The sequence below is a fragment of the Equus przewalskii genome, unplaced genomic scaffold (genome assembly GCF_037783145.1).
Source record: "Equus przewalskii isolate Varuska unplaced genomic scaffold, EquPr2 ChrUn-1, whole genome shotgun sequence".
NCBI lineage: Eukaryota > Metazoa > Chordata > Mammalia > Perissodactyla > Equidae > Equus > Equus przewalskii.
Genome location: NW_027228758.1, coordinates 254,881 through 270,290, shown reverse-complemented (window position 1 = coordinate 270,290; position 15,410 = coordinate 254,881).

The following is a 15,410-nucleotide window of genomic DNA, read 5'->3' as shown; positions in this document are numbered from 1 at the left end:
AGTCTGCATTCTTATCCTAGGAGAGTGCCTTCTTTACTTTAATGGATAAGCAGACGGACAGTGTGTGTTTGATGGGCCGTAAGTCAGGCTTGCTGGTTGAAGCCGAATCAGTTTTGAACTCGAATAGTTACCCCGTATTCCTCAATATGTGAAAATCTCTTGTCAAACACTGTTGCCGAATGTGCTGGAAATGTCCTAGAGATCCTGTGGTAGGGCTTGTTCTGGGCACAGAGCTGAGCTCTAGTGCTCGTTGACACTTGGGCCCCTCTACTTTCCAAGCAGACAGGAGGGAGGAAGTAGACATAAGTGCCTCTGGGACGCCCCCCACACCCCGGAATGGGGGTTCCTCCCCTCTTCGAGGTGCGCAGAGAGCTCCCTGGCTCTCCTTCCTGCCCCTGTCTTCTCTGAGTTGCCTCACGGCCTGGTGGAGTGGCAGGCGATGCTGTCATCTCTGAGCTCATGTGGGAGATCTGCTGGCTGGCTCCCATGATTCGGGCAGGATCGCCCACGTCCAGTGCCCCTGCTCCAGCGGGGGGCCCGCCTTCCTGATGCTGGCCCTGATATCAGTTCCCCTACATTAAACCCAGCATGTACGGGGTTAAAACCAAAGCACTCTTTCCCTGCTCACTCCCTGGCTCCCTGGCTCCAGAATCCACTATCCGCCAGGGACAGGAGCAGCCATGTCCTGATTCCTGATCTCCTCCTCCTCCCTGCAAACAGCATCCCAAGGCCAACTGCAGGCTGGTGGGAAAGCTCCGACCAGCAAGGCCACTGGCTCCCCCACCTCTCTACAAGCAGCCACACTCCGCACAAACCTTTAACACCTCCCATCTTTCAGGGAGATGAGATGAAACGAGGCACATTTGAGGGCTCACTCCTGTCTCCTGGGTGATGTCATCTGAAATAAAAACCCTTTCCTGGCCATAAGCCTGGCGTTCTAGCTTTTATTTGGCCCCTCTTGTGTGGTGGGTAAGGAACCTCTGTTTGTAGCCGATAACATACCCAGCCCCAGACCCCAAGGCCTGGTGTTTTTTGGCATTGGAGTCAGCCCTGGTTTTTTTTTTGATGGGTTTGTGCCCCTTTCTCTGCCACTTTCCCTCATCTTTCAGAGAACTGCACAGAGCCCTGGGCCCAGCCCCAGCCAAGGGACCTGTGGTGCTGATCGTCCCCAGCTCCCAGCCCCACCACGGTGCTGCTCAGGGCCTCTGCTGTTCAGGCCCCAGCCCAGCAGCCTGCCCAGCCCACCAAGCTTCCCTCTGCTCCTGCCCACTGACCTTCTCACTTCCGGGCCTGGATCCCCAGATGCAGCCGCCCAGCTGTCCAACGTGCTCCTGGCGAGGATGCAGCCTGGGTGAGTGGAGGGCTAGGACGGAAACCCTGCTGACTAGCTGTGTGCCACACAGCAAAGCCCATCACTCTTCTGAGCCTTAGCTTTTTCTTACCTGTAAAATGGAGACAGCAGCTGGGTGAAGGTGAGCATCAGCGAGACAGTGAGCATGCTCTGCCTAACCTGGCGTCTGGCACACACTGGGTGTCCATCGGTCCTAGTTCCCCATTTCCCTTTCCTCTTTCTGGCTAATCTGTGTCCTTTGAGCATCTGGTTGTGGCAGGGATGTGATAGGCCTGGGAGTCAGTCAGCACCTGGCAGCCCCCCAGCTGACTGGGGCTGCTGTCCCCTTGGCTTCATCTGTGTCACCTGAGGCCTCAGCTCTCACTTCCCATTCCCAAGGAATGATGCATCTGGATCCACACAGGCTCAGTGCTCCTAACGCACCCTGAGGCTTGGTGAGTGAGTCACAGCGAGCTGGTACCACAGAGAGGAAAGGAGCCAGCACCATGATCCTGGATGATGGTGAGCGTCACGTGCTGCTCCAGGAACCTGGGGACCCTGCCCTCGCCAGCTTGGATTCCAATACGAAGGGTCTTTGTTGATCACCCCTGTTGCTCCTGGGCTGTTCCTGTGGCACCAGAGGGAGGGTGGAGGTCTCTTGGGAAGGTCACCTTTCAGGGGAGGAGGGTTGGGACTCATGCTCCAGGAAGTGTCCTGCAGGCTCTCCGAGGTCCCAGAGCACCCCCACGCCTTGGTCACCAGACTGCTGGCTGCTTCCCAAAGGGGCTCAAAGTGGAAGAGTTCAGGGCACATCATGCTTGTCATATAGCACAATGACAACCACTTCTGTTGTCAAGCTTTGTGTGCCAAATAATGGTAAGTACCGTGTGTGCATACGTCATTAATCCTCATAACAACCCTGGGAGTGAGTAGTATCCCCATTTTACAGACAAAAAAAGTAAAGCACAAGAAAAATGACCTACCTCGTGGCAGAACTAAGGGTCAAACCCAGGTTCACCTTCATGCATCACCCACATGGGGCCTCATTCTGGGGCTGCGGTCTGAGGTGTCTTTTCTCGCTGTCTTCTCCTGCTTGGCGAGGAGAGCAGGGGCGAAGTGCGTGTGAGTAGAGAGATCTGGCCGCAGAGAGACGACTACACACCCAGGCAGGGTTAAGGGACATGGGTGAGGCAGAGTGGAATTCCATGCAGGGCTGCGGAGGAGAGCCTGTCCCTGTACCTGGAGAGGCTCTGGCTGCGGTTGGCACCTGACCAGGGCTCTGCCCTCCTAGAGGGGTGCCAAAATCGCGGCCCGCAGGAAGTGGGAACAAATGCAGACTGCACCGTCTCTCTCCTCCCACGTCTGGCCTCCGTCAGCTGACCCTGCTGGAGGTTGGAGGCCCAGGGAGCCTAGTTGGTGCAGCTGAGGAGTCAGTATTCAGGTACAAGGCACAGAGGAGGGCGGCGCAGGGGAGAGTGGGGGGGCGGCTGGAGGGGCCAGGAGGACTTTTCAGTGCAGGGTGCCTCGGGAGCTTTCTGAGAAATGGGCACTGCCTTGGGGCTCCAGGACCCGGAGAAGACGGTGGGCTGGGAAAGCAGACTGTGCCATTTTGCCTGCGTCCAGGGCAGCAGCTTCCCCCTCGTGTCCTGGGTGCATGAGGCCCAGGAGAAGGTCCCTGTTCCTCCCCTCAGGGACCCAGGGTGTCCCAGACTTGAAGAGGGGCCTACCTGGAGGTCAGAAGGCGGGCCAGGTAGAGATGGGGAGGAGTCAGGGAGAAGAGGCGCCCCTGAAGGCAGAGGAGTGGAAGAGAGGGAGCTGACAAGGCAGACCCCTCAGGAGGAGCACCTTCCTGCTCCCGACCTTCAGGAGCACACTCCCTGTCCACAGCCTATTCCTTCTACAGATATGCGTGCGTGCTAATGTCTGCAAGGCTGACTCTGCCACGCAGAAGCTCCTCCTAAGCAGGTGTCTGCGGCACTGCCTCCATGGGCTGCTCTCTGAGAGAGTGAGGCAGGGGCCATGCCGGGTCATGAGCCTCTTCCTCTATGGAGTCCTCCAGGTGCCAACCTCAGCCCAAGGCACCCTCCCGCCTCAGCTTCTGGGCCTCACACTGTGAGCATTGCTGTCTACAGCCATGGCCCCCAGAGGAAACTCCCCAGGACAGGCTACATGTTTGACTCATCGATACGACCCCCAAACTTAGGAGTGAGGGACCTCAGCTCACAGACTCTCTGTAATCCCTCCTGCTCCATGCTCACCTCCAGAAAAGAGAGACCGTTCAATCACCCAACCGATAATGCAGTCAATGTCTGTCGGCTGGGCAGGTGAGACCAGCCACGTAGGCTGCCCCCACCCGGGGATCCCTCCCCCAGTGCCCAGCGTCTTATCACAGCAGCTGCTGGCAAGAGTGGCTCCCACGACTTTCTGTTTCTTTGTTCACCCCTCACCCAGCACCTGACGGGGAGTGGGAGGAGAGTAGTAACTGCCGGCAACCGGTTGTCCTGTGTGTACATGGAAGGGATGTGGTGCAGGCCGGAGGCCTGGACAAAGGGAATGCAAGGACTGGGGAAGGGTGGGCTGAGGCCCCCCCATCACACCTATGCACTGACCCCCTGCCAGGCAGCTCACCTGGCAGGTTCAGGTCCGGGGGAGATGGGCTGCAGCGCTCATCCACCTTGGTCCCTGGGATGGAGTCCTGGTTGGACTGAATCCCAGGAGAGGTGTCTTTCCCTCTGCCAGCTCCTGGCCCCAGCGTTCCCTATGCCTGAATGAGTGAGGTTGAATGGGAGCCTGAATCTACGCCAGGAGAACCCAGGGATGGGCCCGTTTCTGGGGCATGGAGGCACAGGACTTGGCCGCTGGGTGAGCCACTCCTCAGTGCACCCCAAGAGCTTTCCAAGTCCACGGCCCTGAAGAGAGGGAAGAGGTGACTCTCTGGACCCTTGATCTTTCCCCTTCCCCTCTCAGCTGTCCCCAACCTCTCTGTGTCTTTTGTGTCACAGAACTTAGGACGTGGTTGGAGAGGCAGACGGGTGAATGGAGCCGGCTGAGAGAGGGACCCAGCTCCCTGCTGCCCCCATCAAGGCCCTGAGCATCGCTCATGTTTCTGAGTTACTTTGCTGTCATATTTCTTTCTGCTCGGCCGCATGGCCCTCAGCTGCCCTGAGCAGCTCTTGCCTCCTCATCCATCATCCTGGCTGCAGGGCACCAGAGTCCATCTCGCACAGAAACCTTCCTGCCCTAGGCGTCCACCGAGACGGGCTCAGCTGTCAGAGAGGAAGGCGGTTTCCACAGGGGTCAGAGCGCCGGGCGCTCCAGGATTGATGGGCTATGCATTATGGGTGTCACATCCCAGTCAGTGCTGGTGCTCCAGAGCCACAGAGGGCATCCTGCCTTCCTTCCCGTGTCTGCCTCCTCCCTGGCACCCCTTTAGCAAGCATTTATTACACATTAGGTGCATTCCTTATTGATGTTAGTTGCTGGTTGTTGTTTTTTTTTTAAGATTTTATTTTTTCCTTTTTCTCCCCAAAGCCGCCTGGTACATAGTTGTATATATTTTAGTTGTGGGTCCTTCCAGTTGTGGCATGTGGGATGCCGCCTCAGCATGGCCTGACGAGCAGTGCCATGTCCGCTCCCAGGATCTGAACCGGCGAAACCCTGGGCTGCCGCGGCGGAGCGCACGAACTTAACCACTCGGCCATGGGGCCGGCCCCCTTGCTGGTTGCTTTTTAATGGATGAGGATTTTGTGCACACCCCACAGCACTAGATTGGAGCTCTTTGAGCAGGAGGTCTGTGCCTCCTCCACCTGCTGGAGCCCGGCTAGAGGCTGGACTTGCTCAAAATCGAGTGGTCACTGTGGCTGATGATGGGGTGGCAGAGTGAAGAGCCGTTCACCTCCAGAAAGACCCCGAGATGAGGGAGAGGCAGGGGTGTGCCCAGACTGCTCACAATGCTGTCACTGCACGTTGAATGGCTGTTAGCAATACTCTGCTCCGAGTGAGGCGTGGCCCAGCTGCTCTCTGCTTTACTCTCTGGCCCTCCTTCCCTGCTGGGTCGCTGGGCTCTCCTGCTGCTCTCACCTCTCTGGTTTCTCTTCTGCATGCACGCTCACTCCCCGGGAGGCGTGCTTCCCAGCAGTGCTTGCTCTGTCCCCTCTGCCTTTCTCACTGCACACATGCAGATGTGCTCAGTAACCCGTCTCACACCTGCTCTGGGACTCGGCTGGAGAGCCCCACACCATGACACCGTCGCAGGCTCTTCCCTTTGCCAGCCGTGGCCGCCTCCTCTCACTTCCCCAGCCAACCACCATCTTACTCCAAGCTCAGTCTTTGTTCTCCTTCACGCGGCCCCAGCTCCCTGCTCCAGTCTCCAGGCTTGTCCCCTTCAGAAGTGCCTGTCACAGAGCTTCCAGGAGGCCAGCCTGCCACTCCTGATCCCCATGTGAGGAAAGGGCAGGGCTCCTTTCATGGCCTCTCCCAGGCGCTCTGCCCAGCCTCCCGCACACGTTCTCCTTCACGCCAGGCTCACGCGGTTGGGCCGAGCCCTGGGCCCCGCGTGCCTCTCACCGGCCCTTTGTCCCAGGGACTCCCACTGGCCTCCACCTTGCCTTCCGCAGGCCCACCTTGACCTCTGCCCCCACGGCGACTCGGCTGCCCCACCTGGGCTGGTTGTGTGCTCCATTGGTCTCTCACTGTGGGTGCCTCTCCATTTTACGCAGGCATCCGTGCATCCCACGCCCGGGGGGCTCGTAGCCCCAGCACCCGGAGTCCCTGGCACGTCAAAGCAATGAAGGACTCCGAGTTCCCGACTGAGTGAAATGAACTGAGTGAAGGGATGATTAGGAATGGGTGGGTCCGGCAGGCAAAGGCTCACAGGTGAGGGGTAAGAGGATGGGGGGCTGAGAGGCAGGTCAGAGGAGCGGTGTTTGAAGAAAATGAGAAGAGAGTGCCAGATTCAGAGGGGGGTGGGGAGTGGGGGGAGTGGGGAGTGGGGGGAGTGGGGGGTGTGTGGAGGGTGGAGCTTTGAACATACAAACACCCTTTCTGTCGCTGCTCCTGAGAGCACCTTCTCCATGAGATGGAAAGACACAGGTTTTCTTTATGATGAAGGCTGATTTGACCATAAACCCTCTCAGCCTCCCAGGAGGTGGCAGTGGCCCTGATGGGTGGGGAGGAGGCAGGAGAAGAAGATCAGTGGTGGAGGGTTGAGGTGGAGGGGAGGGGAGGGAGAGAGAGAAGGGAGGAAAGAGACAGGAGGAGACAGGAGGGGAGGAGAGGCTCTTGGAATGCGTGCTGATTACTAATGTGCTGGAAAGCTCAGCAGAATCCATGGGGAAGCATTTACTGTGCATGAGAAAGCAGGCAGCCTGTTGAAGAAGGTATCCCCAGGGTCCTGCAGCAGAGTTAGAGGGAAGGAGAGGAGGGAGAGGAAGAGAGGAAGAGAGGAGGGAGAGGAAGAGAGGAGGGAGAGGAGGGAGAGGAGGGAGAGGAAGAGAGGAGGGAGAGGAGGGAGAGGAAGAGAGGAGGGGGAGGAGGGGGAGGAGGGAGAGGAGGGAGAGGAGGGGGAGGAGGGGGAGGAGGGAGAGGAGGGAGAGGAGGGAGAGGAAGAGAGGAGGGGGAGGAGGGAGAGGAAGAGAGGAAGAGAGGAGGGAGAGGAAGAGAGGAGGGAGAGGAGGGAGAGGAAGAGAGGAGGGGGAGGAGGGAGAGGAGAGAGAGGAGAGAGAGGAGGGAGAGGAAGAGAGGAGGGAGAGGAGGGAGAGGAAGAGGGGAGGAGGGAGAGGAAGAGAGGAGAGGGGAGGAGGGGGAGGAGGGGGAGGAGGGAGAGGAAGAGAGGAGGGGGAGGAGGGAGAGGAGGGAGAGGAGGGAGAGGAGGGGAGGGAGAGGAGGGGGAGGAGGGGGAGGAGGGAGAGGAGGGAGAGGAAGAGAGGAGGGGGAGGAGGGGGAGGAGGGGGAGGAGGGGGAGGAGGGAGAGGAATGGCCAGGGTTTGGGGTAAGAAGGAGAGAGGGACTGAGATCTTAGCTCTGCCCAGGTCATCTCAGAAGGGGAGAGGGCTCCTCTGCTCTCCAGGGGCATATTTCACCCATCGAGGTCACAGACTTCTTCCTTGGGAGGGGTTTACATGGTCACTGAGTCCCTTTCTCTACCTTGCTGCATCAGCACCAAGTCCACCCCTGGCATCGAAAGATGGCAGCTTATGGAAGCTTCTGGGAGTCCCCGTCCCTGAGGGAGGGGCATTTCCTTGGAGGCGGCTGGGCCTGAGCAGTGTTGGATGTCGGGGACTGAGTGGGATGCCCCTATATCTGGCCTCCCTTGGCGATAAGCAGAGCAGAGCAGAGCAGCCTGCACGGTGGTCAGGCAACCCCTCCCTGTGATGCGGGCTTTGCAAGGTGGGGAGTCAAAAGAAAAATTTCTTGGACTCTCAAGGTCTGGTAGTAGTGCTCCTTTATTCAGAGAATAGCATGGGGACAGGAGTGGTGGGCAGTGAGAGCTGCAGGTGTGGGGACAGGACCCGTGGGCAGTGAGACCTGCAGGCATGGGGACAGGACCCGTGGGCAGTGAGACCTGCAGGCATGGGGACAGGACCTGTGGGCCTGAAGAGCTGCAATGGGTTGAGAGTAGAGCTTATTTATAAGGCATAGGCATGTGAGTTATTTCTTTACAAGACAAAGGAAAGGTCAAGTGAGAAAAGTTGTTGAAATGGTATCTGTGCAGCTGGGGTTGGTTATCGGATGGTCCTATAACTTTGGATACAAATCAGGTCGGATTAGGTCAGGACATCCTAGACTGCCTGGAGGATGACATAGATGCCATGTAGGCAGGACGCCTTGGGCTTCTCTCCCTGGGGAGTCTTGATCCTCATCACCTGGATGTCGTCTGGGGGACGCCAGTGCGCTGGCGTGCTCTGAGGATCAGCAGCTGGTTTCCAAGCCCCATCTTCTCACATCTCTGAATATCCTCCCTGTTAAGAAAACAAAAGAACATGTGGCATCTTGGAGTCCCCACCTGCACCTTGGAGATGTGGAATCCAATCCTCTCCTGGCCAGAGGCAAGGAGCAGAGAAGAGAAGGAGCTTGCTCGAGGCCGAACCAGGTGAGTGTGAGCAGCGGCCCAGCTCACCTGCTTTCCACTCTCAACGCTGCATTAAGAACAGGGGCCTCTGCTCTCCTGTAACTCAAATAAAACACAGCCCATCTGCTTCCACTGCAAGGCACACCTCAAGCTGGAGCCATATTCCTGAGAACTGCCATCAGACTCGAAAACTTTGAGACACACTGAAGCTCTTAATGCAAACTCTTCTTAAGGGGTAACCAGGGGAAATTCCACTGCATGAAGCCCAACCAAACTTAAAATACTCTGTCCTCCTCTCCTCAAAGTCCCATAGCTCCTGGGAGCTGCTCGTGTCCCTCCAGGCCTGTAGGCTGTCTTGCTTTCAACCCTCAGCCCCTGCCTGGCTCCTGCTGTCTCTCCTTCCTCCAGTCCCCGCCTCCCCCTCACTGGCCCCAGGCCTGGTGGCTGAGCACTGGCTCTGGCTACTGTCACTCTCCTGTTTGTGAATCATACCTCCTTCCCTCCTTCCTCGTGTTTTTAGCATGACTAACAAGGAGACAAGCGGGTTAGGGTATGTGAGTTCTTGGAGAAGGATCCATTGCACTTACAATAGAATCCTACCAGACCCTCACGTTCAGGCCCACTGTCTCCCGGGCCCCACCCCCCCCATCCCTGCCCTGACTGCCCATGCCGCCTCCTCACTGCTCGAACTCGCCATGCTGGTTTGGGCTCAGGGGCTTTGCTCCTGTTCCCTCTGCCTGGAAAGGGTTCCCCTCACGTTTGCACAGCCTTCTCATTATGCAGGTCGCAGCACAGCCATCACCGCCTCCGAGGGGCCTTCCTTGACTACCTTTTCTTGTGTCGCTGGCCTCCACTGGTCTGCCACATCACTTTCGTTTTGTTGTCTTCTAGCATCTGTCTAATCACATTATTTATCTGTTATTGTTTATTCCATGAGTGCCTGTCTCTCCCACTGAGAACAGGGACTTTGTCTGTCTGTCTTTATTATGACGTCCCTGGTGTGCGGCAGTTAAAGATTTGCTGTTTAAAGAAGCAGTGAAGGATTCAGGAGATGGGGAGGCTGAGGCAGGGCCTGGGGCCGTCTCTGTGCATCTCTTTGTAGATGGGGTCTTCCTCTTCTGCCCTGCTCAGAAAACTGAGGCTCAGGATGCATGCACGACTAGGGCTCTCCCCGGTCAAGACTTAAGGGTGGCCATCAGCCTCTGTGGCGGAGGAGCTGTGGCTGCTGCTCTGCTTGGGTTGGGTGAGTCCTCTTCCTTCTCTGGGGGCGGGTGGGTTGATGTGTTGACGTCTCTGCCTTGTTTGCTACTGTGTCTTGTCTTCGCAGGCTGTCCTAGGGGTCACTTGGAAAGCACCACACAGCCCCCTCCCCACCCCAGACCGCTCCCTGGGAGTGGGGTGGTAGGAACTTGTTTGGTGATGGCAGCAAACAACACATGCACTTCCCACTCATGTGCTTGTGGTCCGGGGGGGAGGGGAGGGAGCCGTCCCGGGCTCCAGAGAAGGAGAGAGGCAGTGCATTTGGTGCGTGTCCCCTGGCTCCCAAGCTGCAGTGTGCAAGAATGGGGGTGACAGGAAAGCAGGAGACCTTTTCTCCAGGAGTTCCCGTGCCCCTTAGGAAGAGACTGTAGCCCGAGAGGGGCTCACGGGGCGCCTGACCCTGGCCTGGAACACTCCCCTCGGGCTTGCTGTGATTCTGTTTACCAACAAGTGGGAAGGAGCCTATTGTAGTCGGGGTGAAGAATCGGAAAGAAATCGGTGAATAGGAGCTCAGGAGCCAAGACACTGGGCTCAGAGACAATAGATAGGAAGCGAGGGGTGTGGGAAGGGAGGTCTAGTCTGGAAAGGCTGAGGAGAAAACCAGGTGGGGGCAGAAAGGGGCCATTTCTGGTCAGATTTCTGCAGCAGGTCTGCCTCCCCCACGCATGGAGCTGCCAGGCCCGGTGTTTATGGAATGTATTCCTTGTGCACGCTCTTGTGGGGAGTGTGAGGGGGTTTAGCAGGGTGTCAGACACCCAGCACCAATCCCACAGGGCTTGTCGGGGAGGGGTGCTTTGCAGTCAGGCTGAGTTTGAATTTCCATTCTGCCTCTTGCTGTGTGGCCTTGGACAAAGAATATAACGTCTCTGAGTTCTTCTTTACAATTGGGGCAGTGCCCCCCTCATCGAGCTACTGTGGGGATTAAAGGTGATAACGTGTGCAGTGCCGAGGGCCAGCCTAAGGTCCTGCACAGTGTCCTGCAAATGGTGGCTCAGTGGTTCTCTGCAGCCTGGACCTCAGGGTCTTACTTAGAAGCAGGGGAGACCACCGTCTGCACTGGGCACAGGCCTGCCTGGACGCAGGGGCTTGGACTGAAGGATGGAGGAATCTTGGGGCCTTTGGAATACTGAATTCTGCCAGTTTCACATCTTTCTCTACCTCCCATAATCTGTGCAGGGATGATGGCCCGATCTGCTGACTTTCAGAAGGGCCCTATTTTCAGACTGACTTGTTCAAAGGGGTAGCATCTACACTGGCAAGGCAATTTTAACCCAAGCATGGAGACCATCTGGAAGACTTGGATCCCTGAAGACAACATTTTTTCCTCCTCTGCAGGGAGCTTTAGCTTGAAACATCTGTGTAACTGCTCAACACCTTCCTCCTTCGCAGAGCATTCCCAGGGTGGGGGCTGTTTGCATCTTTCTGGCCCGGCATTTTTCAGGGCTACCCAGAGCCAAGGCCCTCATGCACTGCCAGTGTCCTACCTCTCCTCTGCCCACCCCCTTCCCCACCGCCCCTCCCCCAGAGGCTCACCTGCCATTGCCTGTCCCCAAGGCTCAAACCTGCCTGTCTCCCAGGACGTGGCTCCTAGGGGATTCCTTAGATCTCTAAGAAAGGCACTGCTTCTGCTCAGGCGCTGGGCTCCAGGAGCTGGTTCCGGGACGCAGGGCCCCTGGGGAGGGGAGCGCCTCTCCTGAGATTGCATGTCACTAATCCTCTGGAGGGGTAAACGTGACTTGAGAGCTGTTGCGTCTTGTGTCAAGATGTCAGGGTAGGTGTCCCTGCCCCAGCTTCCTGGGCTCGAGAGGGAGGAGAGCTTTCTTTGTGCCGTTTCTGCAGGGACCAGAGAGGGGCCCAGGAAGGCCTGCAGCTAGGCCAGCTTTCCGGTCAGGGTGATTTGGGGTCAGAAACCTTGACTTGGGAGACTCAGGGGTTCTGTGCATCTGCACTCTCCGTCCTTGCCTCCCTTTGTCTTCTTCACCACTAGGAATCTCTGTCTCTATGTTGGTCTGTGCGGTGCGGGATAGTTGGGGAGCGTCTGGTCTTTGTTCTTAGACTAGAAATGGGAGGGGATGGGGACAGACACCACGCCTCTTGGGCTTGACATGCTTCGAGCAACAGAATTGGGCTGAGGGAGCTTCAAGGGGACACAGTAGGGTGCTGGTATATGTCACACACCAGGTCAGGACTGGGGCTCTGGACTCTCTTTCCAGTGCTCACTCCCTTGCACTGAGGTCCCTTTGCAGGTGGTCACAGCGTAAAACCCTTGCACTTCCTCCTGTGTAGGAACCGTGTGTTAGACACACACCAGATACAAGAATTCCAGAAGACAGGGCTGGACCAGTGGTGCCAGGAGAAGGCTAAAGCTGTTTGCTCTGGTGCCTGGAGTGCAGAGGGGACCTGGGGAAGGAGATAGAGGGATTGCAAAGGGGGATGGGGAGAGCAGGGGTGCGTGTTCTGTGTGCACGTGCAGGAGGGTGTGCATGTGCCTCTTCAGGGCCATGGGTTGGCCACTCTGGTTTGAAGACAAGGAGGAGGCCCGAGGTTGGGGATTTTATTGCAATGAGGCAGGAAGGAGGTGGTCCCTTGGCTACTGTGTGACTCCTGGAGGGGAAGGGAGACATGAGAGCAGTGGGGAAAGAAGCCAGCACCCGCTCCATATGGAGACCCTCACCAAAGCTGGTGACAACCATGGGAGGGAGGCGTGTGAGAAGGCGAGGTGGTGGCTGCTAGGGATTGTGAAGCTGGCCCAGCCTGAGAGATGACCTTGAGAGAGAGGAGAGGGAAAATTGAGCTGGTGTCTAGTGAGGGGGAGCGGGGAGGGGCTGGCGAGGAGGAAGGAGAAAGCTGAGAGAGATCCAGACAGCGGAGGGGGCGGGGCAGAGTGTGCCCACCTCCTGTCTGTCTGCTTCCCTCCTTCTGGCTGGAAGCAAAGGAAGCAGACACCGGAGGGGCAGGCATGCGGGTGCCTGCAGGGCGGGGGCAGAACTGGGGGGCAGAGTGTCCTTGAGTCCTGGGGCTTTCCTGAGCTGAGATCCACAGAAGCCACGGTTACCTCATTACCTTGCGCTGCCCAGGATACAGGCCCTGACTCAGGACTCAGGCCTGGAGAATTCTCCCTGCTCCCTGCTTTTTAAAGAGCTCTGGGGGCTGGACAAACGGGGAGGGGAGGGACACTAATCCAATGCTCCAGAAGCTGGGGATGGGATTTCCCATTTCTCCTGCAGGAACTCCCCCAAAATGATGGCTTTCCGTTCCTCCCCCAGGCTTGTTTTTCTATATGTTCAGTCATCTTTCTCTTGAACAGAACATTCCACCTCTCATCTCCTGTGTGTAATAGGGCTCATCATTCCTTCCTCACGGCTGTCGGGAGTGTGAATTAGACTCCAGATGTAAAAGGGCTGTGTACAGTGCAAATTCACAGCGTGAGCATCAGAGATTGTTATTCAGGGAGGAGACTAAAGGGAAAAGGAAGCAGGAAGGAAGTCCCGGCAAGGCCAGGGCAAGGAAACACCCCTGGCTGCTGAAGTGGATTCATCTCCAGGCCCTCCCAGCCGCCATTCTGCTGCCTCCTCACCCGGCCTTGCCCCTTGCCGTGGAGTTGAGGATGGGCGGGCGGAGCCAGTCACTGCAAACTCGCTCTGGCCTCTTCCCCTGCCTCCTCTCAGGACACTCACAGAACAGGTCAGGGCAGCCTGCCTGGAGCTAGACCCTCCAGAAGGAGATGGGGCTGCAGAGGGGGAGGTGCTCCTTCCTACAGGGCTGGCAAGACGGCCATCAGAGAGTCGCCCAAGAGCAAGGGCACTTGCCAAGGTCGCCAAGGTGGGGTGGGAGCCCTGCTCCTCGTGTCAAGATGTAACAGCTGGGAGCCATCTGGGACTTCTCCCGCCCGCACCGCCCTCCCCCGCCCCGCCCTCCCCTCCCCCCCCCCCCCCCGCCCCCGGATCACAGGAGGGGCCGAGGGATGACGCACTGTTTAGAATTTCTTCAGGGAGACGGCCCACGAGGGCATTCTTTCTATTTCTCGGGCTTCCCTAGCCAAAGATGGGGGCTTAGTTAGGAGACAGCTGCAGAGGCAGCAGGCCCTGGGGGAATCCTGCCCATGGCAGCAGCCGTGGCCCCAGGGAAGAAACCTTGTGGAACCTGCCTCCTCTGAGGGGGCTCAATGCAGCGCCTACACTGAAGCTGCTGGCAGAGCAGGACTTTGGCCCCATGCTCAAAGCCACCTGGGTTTGAATCCTGGCTCTGCCACTTACTGGCTGTGTGACTCTGGGCCACTTCCCTTTCCGAAGCTTGTGTCCTCACCTGCAGTATGGAGATAAGCCCCCCTGCCACCAACGGCTATGGTTGGGATTAACGAACTCATGTATATAACAGCTTCCATTACAGAGTCTGGAAATTCCAGGACTTGTCGTCTCCTTCTCCCACAACGGGGCAGGGGCCCGATGACTTTCTGTACTCAGCACGTTAACCTTGGGGCATGTGGGTGTGGTGGGGCTTCTAGCACCCAGGAGCTCCCATTCTGGAAAATCTCCCTTCTGTTTTTTTCATTGGATTATTTCCAGCCAGGGTTTCTTCAGCTGGGCATCTTGAGGCTCTCAGATGCTGTGTGCCTAGGCCTGCTGGTCATCCAGTGAAGCAGGACGTGGACAAGGATGGTCTGGGAGGGGACAGGATGGCTGGTGAGGGACAGAGAATGCTCCTGCTGTGATAAGCTCCGTGGAAGATGAGAAGAGGGAGGGAGGGGCCAGGACGTCACTGCCCTGAAATTCTACTGCACTGAGAGGCAAGGGGCTGTCGGCTCAGGGCCTTACCAGCTCTCCCTGGGGCCAGATGTGCCGGAAGTCTCAGATCTCCGGAGAGACGGGGGCACTGCTCTCACCACCTCCAAGACTCCCATCTGTGTGTGTCTAGTCTTAGTCTGAGCTGCAGCCAGCCTTGTGAGCTGGGGTAGTGCTGCGTCTTCTCTAGTTCCCCATTTCTTCATCTGAAGAACGTGACTAACAATCGCTGACCCTCCGCTCACAGGACTGTCCTGAGGATCCACGGAGCAGGGAGAGCGCTGGACAGAGGCTGGCGAGGCGGGGGAGTGGGTTCCCTTCCACGTAGCCACAGAACACACCCTCCATCCAGAATTGGGACCACCTGGAACCGTGGGTGGTTGCCTTGGCAACTGAATGCCTGGCTAACTGCTCCTCCTTCAGGTTTCAGCTTAGACATTTATTCTTCAAGGTCTCCCAGACCCTTAGACTGTGCCCCTCCTGTAAGCTCTCACAGTGTTCTGTGCATTCCTTTTATAGCATTTGTTATGAGCTAGCCTGGTCATTTACGTGACTTTTTTTATTCTTCTCCCCAAAGCCCCCTAGTACACAGTTGTGTATTCTCGTTGTGGGTCCTTCTGGCTGTGCCATGTGGGACACCGCCTCAGTGTGATCTGATGAGCAGTGCCATGTCTGCGCCCAGGATCCGAACCGGCAAAACCCTGGGCTGCTGAAGTGGAGTGCACACACTTAACCACTTGGCCACGGGGCCGGCCCCCCTGTGTGATTTTTTTAACGTGTGTCTTTTGCACCTGACTCTCAGCTCTCTGAGGAAAAGGAGTATGTGTGTTGCATACCATCTTATCGCTGCCCCTGGCAGGCAGTGAAGTCCTTGCTGAATGAGGAAATGAACTGTCTGCCTCTCACCCTTCTATGCCTCAGTCGCCATCTTGTGCCAAACACCCATCTATTACATCCCCCTGCCCAACAG